Raw genomic sequence first — 15,441 nt, forward strand, 5'->3', positions numbered from 1 at the left:
AAGACTGAGAGACAGAGGGATAAGAGAGAAAGAGAGTCAGAGAGGGAGAGAAGGTAGCAAGGGAGAGAGAGGCAGAGAGAGAGGCAGAGGGAGAGAGACAGAGAGGGAGAGACAGAGGCTGAGAGAGAGAGACAGAGGTGTGATTTAACCAAAAGCCTAATTTTGGGCGAGTTTGGTGGATTGTTTCTCGCCAGCAGTTTGGATGAGATCCACACCGACATTTACCCACACTTTGGCCAGAATTTTCAAGCCATTGCGAATCACTTTTCCCACTATTAGCACACCCCTGCTAGCTGAGGCCGCAAATAGTCTCATTTTCTACACTGGGGAGCATGTAGTGAGGCCCCCGAAGCATTCCCCAACACCCCCTCCCAGCCCGAATGCACTTTGGGAGGGTCCCCGCTTCCCCCCAACAGGACACCCCAGGCCCGATCCCACGTGCACAAAAAATACCACCTGGGCACCTTGGCAGTGCTAGGCTATCACCCAGGCTGGCAGTGCCAGGCTGCCCAGGTGGCACCACCAGTGCCAGGGAACCACATTACCCAAAGGCCTTGCAGCTGGGGGTCTCCAATCCTTTGCGGGACCCTCCCGAATGCCATTCTGCCTGGTTCCCATCTGTGGAGACCAGGGCCGGGATTCTTCCCTACCCGGCGGGGCGGGGAGTCCCGGCGTAGCGGAGTGGCGCCAACCACTCCGGCATCGGGCCTCTCCAAAGGTGCGGAATTGTCCGCACCTTTAGGGGCTAGGGCCGCGCCGGAGTGGTTTGGCGCCACGCTGACTGGCGCCAAAACCGGCGCCAACGGCCTGTGACGCCCGCCGGCCGGCGTCGGGGCTGGCCGAAAGGCTTTTGCCGGTTTGCGCATGCGCCGGTGCGTCAGCGGGGGTCTCTTCCGCCTCCGCCATGGTGGAGACCGTGGCGGCGGTGGAAGACAAAGAGTGCCCCCATGGCACTCGCCCGCCCGCCGATCGGTGGGCCCCGATCGCGGACCAGGCCACTGTGGGAGCACCCCCCGGCATCCGATCGGCTCGCTCCACCCCGCAGGACCTCGGGGGCCCCCTCGCGCTGCCAATCCCGCCGCCACCAGAGGAGGTTGAAACCACGTCGGCGGGATTGGCCTCTCAGCGGCGGGACTTCGGCCCATCGCGGGCCGGAGAATCGCCGCGGGGGGCACGCCGATCGGCGCGGCACGATTCCCGCTCCCGCCGATTCCTGGGTGGCGGAGAATTCCGGCCACGGCGGGGGCGGGTTTACGTCGACCCCGGGCAATTCTCCGACCCTGCGGGGGTCAGAGAATTCCGCCCCAGTTTTTTTTCAAAAAATATGCTTTATTCATAAAATCTATAATAAACATTACAGAACACTTTGAATTGTCTTGACTGTACATTTCCATCAAAGTTAAACATTCTCTTGACTTTCTTCCATTCAATTGGGATGACATTACATACATATCTCTCTTTACGTTACAATTCTTTCTTAAATATTTACATCGTTGTTTCTTTTATACATTACAATGTTTCTTTTATACATTGGAGTGTTAATGACCCAGACCGAGGGGTTTTACACTGTTACCCACCCCTCGGTGGGAGGCCACCGTGGGAGCTCTGGCCGGTATTTGCTGGTAAGTGGTCTTTCTCCATTGCGCCTTGGCGGCAGCTGCCCCATCTTGAGTGCATCCCTCAGCACGTAGTCCTGGACCTTGGAATGTGCCAGTCTGTAACACTTGGTCGAGACAACTCTTTGCACTGGAAGATCAGCAAGTTTCGGGCAGACCAAAGAGCGTCTTTCACCGAGTTGATGACCTTCCTGCAGCAGTTGATGTTTGTTTCGGTGTGTGTCCCTGGAAACAATCCGTAGAGCACAGAGTCCTGTGTCACAGAGCTACTCGGGATGAACCTTGACAAATACCACTGCATCTCCAATTGTGGAGACCAGTAGTGAGCTGCGCTTGCCCGAACTCTCCGAGGCAAAGGGGATGAATTCCAAAGCCTCAGGTACATCAGGAATCTGCATATTAGAGTGAGACTAGCTTTTATCGGTTACACTGTGCCACAGAGAACTGCTTTTCAGGTGAAGCATGGGCATTGGATCGCGCCCGTTTCAGCAATGGGGAGCTGAACTCGCCGGTGAGACCCGCTGTAAATAGTTAAATGTTCAAATCTTATTGTGAAACAAAGTCATGAATGTAAATAAATACATTTCCAAAAGAAAGGGGATGTGATGATATGCGTAAGCTATAATGTAAATAATGTTATACATGACCTCTGACTAGCAGGTGGCAGTGTAAATCTACCAGGTGACTCTGTATTTCGGGGAGTTGGGAATAAGTCGTGTTGGTGGATAGGTTGAGACCCGCTCCTCAGGGGCGAAATTCTCCGACCCCCAGCAGGGTCAGAGAATCGCCTGGGGCCGCCGAAAATCCCGCCCCCGCCGTGGCAGAGATTCTCCACCACCCGGGAAGTGGCGGTGGTGGGAATCTCGCCACTCCGATCGGCGAGGCCCCTGCGGTGATTCTCCGGCCCGGATGGGCCGAAGTCCCGCCGCTGGGAGGCCTCACCCGCCGCCGAGGTTTAAACCACCTCTGTAACGGCGGGATCAGCGGCGCGAATGGCCCCCGGGGTCCTGGGGGGGCGATCGAACCCCGGAGGGTGCCCCCACGGTGGCCTGGCCCGCGATCGGGGCCCCCCGCTCAGACTCCGGGCCAGTGCCCTGGGTGCACTCTTTCTCCTTCCGCAGCCGCCACGGCCTCCGCCATGGCGGAAGCGGAAGAGAAACCCACATCGCGCATGCGTGGTGACATCAGTGGCAGCTGGCCGCTGACGCCACTGCTGGCGCATGCGCCGACCGGCGAAAGCCTTTCAGCCAGCCCCGCTGCCGGGGCGCCAGTCTTCTGGTGCCAACTGCTCCGGCGCGGGGCTAGCTCCCAAAGGTGGAGCGCCTTTGGGGAGACCCGACCCCTGAGTGGTTGGCGCCACTCCCCTACACCGGGACCCCCGTCACGCCGGGTAGGGGAGAATCCCGCCCCAGAGATCGGGCCGCCATTTTGAAAGGGTACCCTGATCTCTCACTGAGCTTGATGGTTCACCATCCAGTACACACAGGCAATGTCACCCCATGCACACATGGGCATTACCCTGTCATGTTCTTGTGCACTGACCAGTAGGAATGATGCACGACAGAATATCTAGTTCTTGACTAGTTAAAATCATTTATTATAAAACAAATGCATGGTTAACATTACTGGAATAAATATATTACAAACTAATTACTCTGGAGCTGCTGCAAAGTTTGGGGCAGCAGGGTAGCATGGTGGTTAGCATAAATGCTTCACAGCTCCAGGGTCCCAGGTTCGATTCCCGGCTGGGTCACTGTCTGTGTGGAGTCTGCACGTCCTCCCCCTGTGTGCGTGGGTTTCCTCCGGGTGCTCCGGTTTCCTCCCACAGTCCAAAGATGTGCGGGTTAGGTGGATTGGCCATGCTAAATTGCCCGTAGTGTCCTAATAAAAGTAAGGTTAAGGGGGGGGGGTTGTTGGGTTACGGGTATAGGGTGGATACGTGGGTTTGAGTAGGGTGATCATGGCTCGGCACAACATTGAGGGCCGAAGGGCCTGTTCTGTGCTGTAATGTTCTATGTTCTATGTCTATCCACCAACATTACTTATTTTCAACTCCCCGAGATACAGAGTCACCTGGTAGATTTACACTGCCACCTGCTGGCCAGAGGTCGTGTATAACATTATTTACATTATAGCTTACGCATATCATCACATCCCCTTTCTTTTGGAAATATATTTATTTACATTCATTTGAACATTTAACTATTTACAGTCTATCACAAATTCAGTCACTTAAGTTTATGTCTTTGCCTTGTTGATCTTTTTTTGAGAAAATATTTTATTGAGGCATTTATAATTTTAACATTTTAAACAAAGAGATCCAACACACACAAAAAACCCACAGTAAAACACCCAACCCCCCCCCAAAAAAAACATAGACTCTAAATACCCATACATTACATTTCCTACCCTTATTCGTCACTTCCATGCCTCCCCTGCCTCTGTCTCTCCCTCTCTGTCTCTCTCAGTCTGCCTCTCTCTGATCCCTCTCTCCCTTGCTACCTTCTCTCCCTCTCTGTCTCTCTTTCTCTCCCCCACACCATCTTCCCCCACCCCCCCAGCTGACAATCAATTTTCCTTGAAAAAGTCGATGAACGGCTGTCACCTCCGACAGAACCCCTGTAGTGAACCCCTTATGGCAAACCTAATTTTCTCTAACCTAAGGTACCCTGCCATGTCACTGACCCAAACACCTGACTTTGGAGGCTCCAAGTCTCGCCATCCCAACAGAATCCGCCTCTGGGCCACCAGGGAGGCAAACGCCGGCCTCTCTCACCCCCCCTCCCAGGCTCCCGGATCTTCCGACACTCCAAATATTGCCACCTCTTGTCTCGAATCACCCTGAGTGGTGGTTGAATTTAATAATAATAATAATCACTTATTGTCATGAGTAGGCTTCAATGAAGTTACTGTGAAAAGCCCCTAGTCGCCACATTCCGGCGCCTGTTCGGGGAGGCTGGTACGGGAATTGAACCTGCGCTGCTAACCTTGTACTGCATTACAAGTCAGCTGTTTAGCCCACTGTGCTGAACCAGCCCCAATGAAGTTACTTCATCTTCCTCTATGATTGTCGATGCTGCTTGTTATTCTTCTTGTATCGGTGTTTCTTTTTCTTGTTGTTGTGGCTCTGTATGAACTGTATCTTCAACTGTCTCAGGATTGCTCACAACTTCTTCTTATGGTTTCATTGCAAAAGGTTACTGAACTTTCAGCAGAGCTCTTCTGTTTTTCCTTCAGACTATGCCATCATCAGAGATGATTAGACACGAATTAGAACATGCCTGTCGCAGTACCTTTGCATACTTTGACCATGCATTCCCTTTGGAACCTTCCAGTCTGACTGTGACATCTGGTTGCAATGGTTAGAGTCTTCTCGCAGATTTACCTTCAAACCTCCTTGTAGATTTGTTGTCAAACCTCCTTGCAGATTTGTCATCAAATCTACTTTGTCGGAGGCAGCACGGCGGTTAGCTCTGCTGCCTCACGGCGCTGAGGTCCCAGCTTCGATCCCGGCTCTGGGTCACTTTCCGTGTGGAGATTGCACATTCTCCCCATGTTTGTGTGGGTTTCGCAGTTTATCATTTTCTAAACCCTGGCCCATAACAGGGGTACCACTCAATGAAGATCCAGCTGGTCTGTGACCATCAGCTGCGCATTGTGCATCTCTGACCTGATACTTCAGGCAGTGTGCAATGCTCCTTCATCCTGGCACACTCGGTGATTCCTGGCATGTTTGAGGGGCACCCGCTCCCCGGCTGATGGGTTGGCTCCTGGGCGACAGGGGTTACCTGCTGCGGCCGTGGCTGATGACACCTATCCGGAGGCCACAGACCGATGTGGAGACCCGCTACAATGATGCCCATTTAGCAACCAAGATTGTGATCGAGCGGTGCGGTTCAGGTGCCTGGACCGCTCTGGAGGGGCCCTCCATTACGATTCTGAGGGGGTCGCCAGCATCGTTGTGGCCTGCTGCATCCTCCACAGCATCACATAGCAGAGGGGCGATGTGCTGGAGGAGGAGGAGGATGACGAGGAAGAGCAGATTCGTCTGATGGGGAGGATCCAGGGGAGGGTGACAGTGAGCAGGACATGGGCCCCGGGCAGGCAGGGAAGGCCGCACAAAGTTATCACCAGAGCCAACGCGCATGGGACGCTCTGATCGTTTCCAGATTCACCGACTTGGAAGGAGGGAGTGTGTGGGGGGGGAGAACTTCTAGCCAGGATAACGGACACCACATCCCAGACCCACACCCCCTCACCTCCCGCACCGCCAGCTTGCACAGTCCTCCGTTATACATACCTGTAGCGCTACGAGCTGGGTTGGCATTGACAGTGGGTCTGGTCCATGGGATGGAGGATGATGACAACCCGCTCTGTGATGAGTTCTGGTGCGCCACATCGTATGACAAATTCTGACACCTGGGTGATCCCTGCATGCGAGCTGGCCAGTCCATTGCACTGTCCCGTCGAATCCCGGGGTGGGGGTGCTGTGAACGGTCAAGGGTGGGGAGAATGGTCCTCCCACAGAGCCTGTAAAGGTGCCCCTTCCCGGCCAGTCCGGACTAGCCCACCTCCACACCCATCAGACAGAGCACCGAGGCGCGTTTTAATAGTGTTAACAGGTGTTTATTGTGCGGAAATATATACACAGTCTGTGCCCTGGCCCCTATAACTGAACTGTGCCCTGCACCTGTGGAAACTTAACTGGTGTCTAACTTTCTGGCCTTACGGGCCCGATCACTACGCCTAGGTGGTTCCCCAGACAGTACAGCAGGGATGGAGGTGGGCGAGTGTGACTCCTTCCCTACGACAAGGTTCCCCGTTGACGTGCGTCTCCTGGGACGACGCGGCCTGGATGGGACCGGCCGCTGCTCGGGTGTACCGGTTGGCATCTTGCCTCCTGGTCTACCCGCTGCCCACCAGATGCACCAGGGACAGGAAGGGGGAGAGTCAGAGGTGCTGCGGTGTTCCGGCACCTACCCTGCAGGAGCCACCGGCACGGTCCCCAGCACCCCCTCCTCTCTCTGGGTGCCCGATGGTCCCCGGGCGACCCCATTGGACAGGGGTGCAAGCGGAGCCATCTCGTGAGGCCCCCCCACCACCTGGCGCTGCCAGTCCTGAAGGCACGCTCTGGTCTCGATAAGGGTCAGCACACTCGCGGCCATGGACAGTCGGCATTTGTGACTGCCCCACATCACGCTGCGACTGTGCCACATCAGTCAGTGACTGGGCCATCTCCCTATGTGTCTGCGCCTGGATAATGCCACTGACTGCCGTGGCCTACTGTAACTGGGCCATGCAGAGTAGCGCCGCTGCAATGACCAGATGGCTCTGGCACATGGCTGCCTGTAAGTGGGCAGCCCTGTCCTGTGCCACGGCCCCCACCTGCACTGGCCATGGACATGCTGATCCATTGCCGAAACCGTCGCCCCAATGCCTCCACAGCGGATGTCACCCATGCAGTGTTGACCTGGGTGGCATGCATGACTGGCACCACCCCCTGCTCCTGCACGCCGATGGAATCCTCCACCTGACCCTGCAGGTGCTGGATTCTGGCCGTCATCCCCTCCTGTGGTCCCTGGGTCTCTGACTGCATCTGCACTGTGGCTGGGACTGGAAGTTCCAGGAGCCCGGGACCCGGCTGAATGGCAGTTGGTTCCTGGGGCCGACCTCTGACCATCCAGCCACTCGGCTGCTCCTACCTCCACCTGCTGTACCGGATGCAATGTGTGGTGCGCACCAGATACTGTCTCAGTAGCCTCTTCACTAATGTGCCCAACCAAGGTGATAGTCTCTGGGATGCTGGAGGGTGTAGGAGACAGCTGTCATGGAAAGTCAGTGTCATCCTCCGACCCGAGCTCCGGGGTGTCCTGAGTCTCGGGTGGAAGGCTGATGTTCGGGCTGCTCTCCCTGTCAGTTCTCGGCTGTCTGGGAGCGGGGCACTCCGGATGGACCGGCCCCATCTACGGCAGGTCCTGTAAGACACTAGACGTCATGTATGATTAGACACCGGCTGGGGGTGCGTGGAGGGAGGGTGGGGTTGAGGAGGGTGAGGGAGTGTGGGGGGTGAGGGGGTATGGTGGGAGAGGGGTGAAGGGGGTATGGGCTGAGGACGGTGAGGCAGTGTGGGGAGGGGAGGGTGTCCACACATGTGGCATGGGGATCCGCAACTAAGCAGGGTCTCAATTCCTCACCCGCTGCCGAACTCCAGCCCGGTGACCTCCCTTTGCTCTGGGCCGCCAACCATGTCTAGCGCCCTCTGCATGGCATGGTGAGGGGCCGCATTTCTGGTGGTTCCCTCTCCGATCTTCACCCCCTTCTGTTAGTTGAGCCTTCTCCTGGGTAGGGGTGTGCGGAAACACATACAACGACACTGTTAGATGGTCCGATGCATGCAGCCCAGGGGTTGGGCAGATGGTGGCCTCAGTGGCCAGGGCACCAGGCTGTGGCGGCTGGCATGGGTACTGGCATGTGAGGCAGGGTGGAGGTTCGCCGTCCCCTGGGGGGATGGGACGGGTTACGGGTGTGTGTGTGTGTGTGTGTGTGTGTTGGGGGGGGGGTTTAGTGCCAGGGACACGGAGCAGCCAATTCAGCCTGAGGAGGTTGTGGAGTTCCTTCCGGCACTGCATGCCAGACCAGACGACGTTGCCCACGGCGTTGACCACCTCTGTCACCTGTGCCCAGGCACGGTGATCGGCGATGCCTGGCAGCCTTCCTCCCGGGCCGGGGTACAGGGTCATCCTTCTCTCTTCCATGGCATCCAGGAGGGTGCCCAGCTCAGCGTCCCTGAACCGTGGTGCTGCTCTCCTTCCAGCCATCTTGTTGGCTGGAATGGTGTGTATGGGGAGAAGGACCCTTTAAGGGCGGCTGCAGCGTGTGAGCCTCATGTGCGCCAATCATGGAACCGGCGAATCTGGCACCATTTTCCATGGAATTGATTGCGTTCCATGTGCCGATGGTGCCAGCTCATTTCAAGTGGCTGAATCGCTGCAGCTGTTGTGCCGTTTGTCTGTCGTAAAACATCACGGTTTCCACACCGGCGTCGGCACTTAGTCTCTAAATCGGAGAATCCAACCCTTAGTCTCAGAAACAGAGAAACCTGCCCTGTGTCTTTGGTCAATTCATCCTTTCTTTTGACACAATCCACAGTGTTTACCCAATCTATAGGATGTTCTATGCGTTTAATTAAACCTAAAACTGTCATCCTTTCTAGCTCAGCCTGCAATTTGTCTTTCAATGGAGCTGGTACACATCTCGGTGTGTGTTTTACTGGTCTTGTGTTCTCCTTTAATTGGATTTAATATGGGTAAGGTAGAGTGCCAAAGCCTTGAAATATTATCAGGAAATTCCTTCAGTATGGAATCTACTGACGCATGTTGTCTGGTTGCAGTGCTGTCTGCACTGTAAACCCACTTAACTAGCTGGAGTTCCTCACACGCTTCTATTTGCGTTCTGCCTCTACAATGGGAACTTTTACTGTGTGAATTCTGTTTTTCACATTTACATTGAGGTCACATGCTTCTAGCGTAGTAATTTTATTTCCGTTATAGTCTTTCAGCAGTACTGCTTTATTTAATACTTGCAGTTTAATTCTCAGCCCTTTTAAATCTGACAAACTGATAAGGTTGGCCCTTGCGCTTGTGGCGAGTTTGAAGTTAACTAATGTGTCATTAATCATTGATAGAAATGTCTATTTGTCTTTTGGAGTATTTGCATTTAATTCACTATTGCAAATTGTCATGAAAGCGTTGTCATTTTGCATGATTTGACAGTCCGTGTTTTCATTAGAAATCATGTCGATGAAGAACGTATCTTCGAGGCATATTTAATCAACTGTGTTGATGTCTTATGTTTGTTCCGTTTTTTCCTGGAAAAATTGTGTTATTGTGTTGCAAAATGATTTTTGATGTTACATTTGGATCACATCTTTCCAAACGCTGGACATTGTCATGGCAAATGTCATTTGCGCATCGCTGGCATGAAATGGAGGATCAGGTCAGCCGCTCAAAATGGCCGCCTACACTGGGATCACGTTTTTTTACTCGAGTGCGCCACTACACTAATGGCGCGGCTGCCTCCTGTATCGCCACAATGTCTGAGATTCAAAGTACTAATCTGCTTTGCTGCAAGCTCGCTAGCATGACATATTTTGAGAGCATCATCAAGCTGAAGCTCATTTTCTCGTAGGAGCCTCTCGCGTACCTTGTCGTTAGAAATCCCGAAGATGATCTGATCGCGGATCATAAACGACTGAATCGTACTAAAATTAAACGACTGCATTTTCAACCGCAAGATGGTTAGTAAACTATCAAATGATTCACCTGCTTTCTGGGTGCTTGTGCAAAATATGTAGCGCTTGAACGTCTCATTTGTTTTAGGAGAGCAATGCCGATTAAACTGCTTTAGAACTTTGTTGAAGTTTTTGTTATCAGCCTTTCTATTAAAGACAATCTGATATATCCCACATTCCTCACTCTAACACTCTGATACCATAATAATATTAATAATAATCTTTATTAGTGTCACAAGTAGGTTGACATTAACACTGCAATGAAGTTCCTGTGGAAACCCCCTAGTTGCTGTCATGTTCTTGTGCACTGGTCAATAGGAACGATGCACTACAGAACATTTGTTCTTGACTAATTAAAATCATTTATTATAAAACAAATGCATGGTAAAGATAACTGGAATAAATATATTACTAACTACTAACACTAGCTATTGCAAAATAATCTATCCACCAACGCGACTTAAACCCAACTCCCTGAAGTACAGAGTCACCTGGTAGATTTATACTGTCACCTGCTGGTCGGAAGTTGCATATATACATTATAGCTTATGCATATCATCACATACCCACAGCCCTCCCAAATGAGGACACCCAGCTATGGGATCGCTGAGGGCCCTCCCTTTTTCAGGCCTCCCCACTTGCTATTTCGGGTCCCCCCATTCAGGACTCCCACCCTTCATACCCACAAACGTTTGCAGGCCCCTTCACTCCCACCTTTCATACCCCCCTCGTTATCCTTTTCATGGGCTTACCCCCCTCAGGCACCAGCCCCTGGCAGTGCCACCCTGGCACTCGTGAACCTTGGCAGTGCCACCCTAGCATCCTGCCAGTGCCACCTGAGCATTTTAGAAGTGCCAGTGGGTAGTGCCTGGATGCCAGAAGGAGGCCAAGGGTGCCATCCTGCCCTGTCCCTGATCACCCAGAGCTCTCCCTTGGCCTGGGAGACCCTCAATGCTTGTGAATCAGTGCTAAAAGGGACCATAGTGAGGTCTCCCAGGCACAGGCGTTCATTCCCGGGCCTCAGGAGAAGTGGACAATAACATATTTAAATAAGCCTAATGGTTCATTTAAATTTAGATCGTGAGATCTTGCAAGGAGTTCTGAGCGTCGCAAATCTCACGAGAGCCCTCTCGCATGTTGTAATGGCTTAGTCACATCATCGAGCCAGGCGCGATGAGGCCGTTCGATCGCACCCAGAGAGAGAGAATGACTGAGCAAGGGAGAGGGACAGAGAGTGTGAGAGAGACAGTGGGAAAGAGAGATAGAGACACAGTGAGATACAGTGAAAGAGAGAGAGTGAGAGAGAATGAGAGGGAGATAAAGGGAGAGAAAGAGAAAGAATGGGATATGGGGGGGGGGGGAGGGGGGAACGAGAGACAGCGAGGGAGAGAGAGAAATAGAGAGACAGTGTGTGAGAGAGAAAGAGAGAGAGACAGGCAGAGGCAGCAAGAGAGACTGACAAAGGGAGTGGGAGAGAAGGGGAGGGCGTGGGAGAAACAGAGACAGAGAGAGAGAGAGGGGGAGAGAGAAAACAATAGAGAGAATGTGGGAATGTGGTGAATGATAAACCTAGTAATTCACACTGTGTTGTATTATATGTATTGTGTCCTTGTGGGCTCTGTATACGAGTCGTTGCGCGGCTCTACCCATAGGGAGAGATGAGGAGTTTGTACTGGGCTCCACCCTTGGCTCCGCCCTTGGCTCCTCCCACTAACCGGAAGTATAAAGCTCTGCAGTCGTGAACCTGCTGCCAGTTCATCTCGCATCTTGTCGCGGGCAGGCTCAGTTGTAAGACTATTAAAACCACTGTTCACTTCCAACCACGTGTCTTGTGAATTGATGGTCTCATCAATTTAATAGTCTTGGGGAACTTGAAGAAAACTACTATGGACTCAGCCCTCAAACCTGACCGACTAGAACTCGACCCGTAGGCTGCAGAGGCAAAATAAATCTTTCTACACTGGCTCAGATGTTTCAAGGCCTACCTGGCTGAATCAAGCACTTCAGAAACTACGGAGGAGCAGAAACTCAGCCTACTGCACGCAAGGGTGAGCCACCGTATCTCTACTCAACTTAACAGTACTACCTCGTATACGGAGGCCCTGGCCATGCTCAATCGAATGTACGTGAGGCCCATCAACGAGGTCTATGCGCGCCACATTTTTACGACCCGCCGCCAGCGCCCCGCGGAGTCCCTGGACGAATTTCTGCGCGATTTAAAAGCTTTAGCTCGGGACTGCAATTGTCAAGCTGTATCAGCCGCCCAACATATGGAGCTCGCTGTCCGAGATGTATACGTGGCTGGGCTCAGGTCCAGCTATGTGCGCCAGCGGCTGCTTGAGAAAGGGGCCCAGAACATGGAGGACACTGTAGAGTTAGCTACAACCATGGAGGTCTTGTTCCGCAGCCTCACCTCATTCCCCGCTGACCAAGCGACCACATCATGGGCCCCTGACCAGCGACTGCCCCAGGCCTGCGCCGCGCGGCCACCCACCCACTACGTAGCTCCAGCGTGCCATTTTTGTGGGCAGCCCCACGGCAGCACTGCCCGGCCCGCAATGCGACCTGCAGCATCTGCAGACACTATGCCCGGGTCTGCCTGGCGAAGAAAACTCCTACTCCAAACTCTCCCGCAGCCCAGAGCACTCGCTTCCCAAACTCGCAGGCCCGTTGGCCCCGAAATGCTGCAGTCTGTATGCCGACTCCGCCCCCACCTGACACGTGCGATTCATGGGGGCCACCATCTTGGCAATCCTCCTCCACGCGGCCGGCCACGTGCGACTCATGGGGGCCGCCATCTTGGACGCCATCTTCCTCGTCGCCCGCCACGTGCGATCCACGGGGGCGGCCATTTTGGGATCTATCCTCTTCAACCTCTGAAACTCACCTTGAAGACTACGACCTCAGCGGACAGTCATCACGGGTCCACTCCAGCACAGCTGATCAAGCCGCCGACTACCTGCAACTCAGCGCGGTCACATTGGACCAGTCGCGTCCGAAACACCTCCGCAACTCTATGATGACCGTTAAAATCAACGGGTACAGTACACCGTGCCTATTCGACTCTGGGAGCACCGAGAGCTTCGTACACCCTGATCTGGTAAGACGCTGTTCGCTCCCTGTTTTCCCTGCACGGCAAACTATCTCCCTCACTTTGGGCTCACACTCTGTTCACCTCCAAGGGCGCACAGTCGCGACCCTAACGATTCAGGGCGCCAGCTACTTGAACTTCCAACTGTATGTCCTCCCCGAATTCTGCGCCTCACTCTTACTGGGACTCGACTTCCAGTGCAACCTCAAAAGCCTCACACTCAGCTTCGGCGGGCCCCTACCTCCACTCACTATCTGCAGTCTAGCGACACTAAAAATCGACCCCTCTCCACTCTTTGCTAACCTCACTCCGAACTGCAAACCCATAGCCACTCGCAGCAGGCGGTATAGCCTGCAGGACAGGGTGTTTATCAGTACCGAGGTCCGTAGGCTCCTACGTGAGGGGGTCATAGAGGCCAGTAACAGCCCCTGGAGAGCTCAGTGGGTGGTTGTCAAGACCGGGGAAAAATTTTGAATGGAGTGGAGTATAGCCAAACCATTAATCGGTTCACGCTCCTCGATGCATGCCCCCATCCCAGGATTGCAGACATGGTGAATCAGATCGCCCAGTACCGCATTTTCTCCACGGTGGATCTGAAGTCTGCATACCACCAGCTCCCAATTCGTCCGGAGGACCGCCATTACACGGCATTCGAGGCAGATGGCCGGCTCTTCCATTTCCTCCGGGTTCTCTTTGGCGTCACGAATGGGGTCTTGGTGTTCCAAAGAGCAATGGACCGAATGGTGGACCAGTACGGGCTGCGGGCCACGTTTCCGTACTTGGATAACATCACCATCTACGGCCAAGATCAGCAGGACCACGATGCTAACCTCCATCGATTTCTCCAAACTGCCCAGAAACTTAACCTCACGTATAACACGGAGAAATGCGTTTTCCGCACGACCAGACTAGCCATCCTCGGCTATGTCGTGGAAAACAGAGTCCTGGGTCCCGACCCGGACCGTATGCAACTCTTGCAACTCCCTCTCCCTCATTGTCCCAGGGCCCTCAAATGGTGCCTGGGATTCTTCTTGTATTACGCCCAGTGGGTCCCTCAGTATGCGGACAAAGCCCGCCCACGATTTAAGGCCACACTCTTTCCTCTGTCAGCTGAGGCTCGCCAGGCCTTCACCTGCATCAAGGAGGACATCTCCAAAGCGGCCATGCGGGCGGTGGATGAATCCGTCCCCTTCCAGGTGGAGAGCGACGCCTCAGAGGTAGCTCTCGCAGCCACATTGAATCAGGCAGGGAGACCAGTCGCCTTTTTCTCCCGAACCCTCTCCGCTTTGGAATTTTGACACTCCTCAGTCGAAAAGGAAGCACAAGCCATCGTGGAAGCTATGCGACACTGGAGGCACTACCTCGCAGGTAGGAGGTTCACCCTCATCACCGACCAAAGATCGGTTGCCTTCATGTTTGACAACTCACAAAGGGGCAAAATTAAAAATGATAAAATCCTGCGGTGGAGGATCGAACTCTCCACCTACAAGTACGGTATTATGTATCGACCGAGGAAGCTCAATGAGCCCCCAGATGCCAGTGCGCAGAGCGACTGCCTGAAAGCTATCCACAACGACCTCTGCCACCCGGGGGTCACCCGGCTCGCCCACTACATCAAAGCCTGAAATCTGCCTTTCTCCACCGAGGAGGTAAAAGCCATCACCAGGAATTGCCCGGTCTGCACGGAGTGCAAACCGCACTTCTATAGACCAGACAAAGTCCACCTGGTAAAGGCATCCCGGCCCTTTGAATGCCTGAGCATCGATTTCAAAGGGCCACTCCCCTCGACCAATCGGAATGTGTACTTCCTGAACGTCATCGACGAGTTCTCCCGCTTCCCCTTTGCTATCCCGTGCCCCAATATGACCTCCCACACCGTCATCAGAGCTCTGCACAGTATCTTCACCCTGTTCGGGTTCCCCAGCTACGTACACAGCGACAGGGGTTCGTCCTTCATGAGCGACGAGCTGCGTCAGTACCTGCTCGACAAGGGCATCGCCTCGAGCAGGACTACCAGCACAACCCCAGGGGGAACGGGCAGGTGGAGAGGGAGAACGCGACGGTCTGGAAGACCGTCCTACTGACCCTCCCGTCCAGGAATCCCCTGACCTCTCATTAGCAGGAGGTCCTCCCCAACGTGCTCCATGCTATTAGGTCCCTCCTATGCACAGCCATCAACCAGACCCCTCACGAACGGCTATTTGTTTTTTCCAGGGGCACTACCATGGGGGTTTCGCTCCCAGAATGGTTGAAGACACCGGGCCCGGTTCTCCTCCGGAAGCTCGTCCGGGCACACAAAGCTGACCTACTCGTAGAAAGAGTGCTCCTACTCCACTCGAACCCCCAAAACGCTTTAACCAAATACCCTGATGGCCATCAGGACACTGTTTCCCTCCGGGACCTGGCGCCTGTAGGATCCAACTCCACCACCACTACCGCCGAGG

The 15,441-nt window shown here is 53.9% G+C and overlaps 1 protein-coding gene across 2 annotated transcripts in view; it reads right to left on the reverse strand.

Annotated features, from left to right (window-relative positions):
- The window catches only part of LOC119979520 (rap1 GTPase-activating protein 1-like), a 97,995-nt gene that overhangs the window by 58,248 nt on the left and 24,306 nt on the right, over positions 1–15,441 (reverse strand). The gene's annotated exons all lie outside the window — the stretch shown is intronic.

This window comes from Scyliorhinus canicula, chromosome 16, assembly GCF_902713615.1.
Source record: "Scyliorhinus canicula chromosome 16, sScyCan1.1, whole genome shotgun sequence".
Taxonomy (NCBI): Eukaryota; Metazoa; Chordata; class Chondrichthyes; order Carcharhiniformes; family Scyliorhinidae; genus Scyliorhinus; species Scyliorhinus canicula.